Genomic DNA, 507 nt, shown 5'->3' with positions numbered 1-507 from the left:
GGGGGGGGGGGGGAATATGGTTAGAGGGGTGAAGGTGCAGGGCCTTCCAAGCCTAGGCAGGCGTCATTGTTGCAGATGAAATCAGCAACAGGGGCCACTTGACTAACCAGAAGGGTTGGCATCATAGTAGAGCTCATCGGAGAGTAGTGGGCTTCGGTTTTGGCTTTGATTGGTGCAGGCGAAGTAGTGGAGGCAGCAGAGGACTGCGGCAGGTGGGATGATCAGAGGGCTTCAGTGTTGGCTATGTTTAGCCTAGGCGAAGCATCAGAGGTAGTGACGGATGGCGGCAGGAGTGACGTTGCAGCCAAGGAGGTGAGTGGAGTTACAACGTTGATTGTCGGAGGAGTAGACCACACTTCCGTGAAGGCAGGGGCCATAATCGGGTGAGGGAGAAGGGTTCACTGGGTTGGGATTCCGGGTTGTGGGTTAGAAGACAAAGGTTGGATGGATGGGTTTAGAGGGGCTGGTTATGGGTTAGAAATGGTCTGGTTTGGTGGTTCGAGTTGA

Source organism: Macadamia integrifolia, chromosome 9 (genome assembly GCF_013358625.1).
Source record: "Macadamia integrifolia cultivar HAES 741 chromosome 9, SCU_Mint_v3, whole genome shotgun sequence".
Lineage (NCBI taxonomy): Eukaryota > Viridiplantae > Streptophyta > Magnoliopsida > Proteales > Proteaceae > Macadamia > Macadamia integrifolia.
This window is presented reverse-complemented; position numbering follows the sequence as displayed.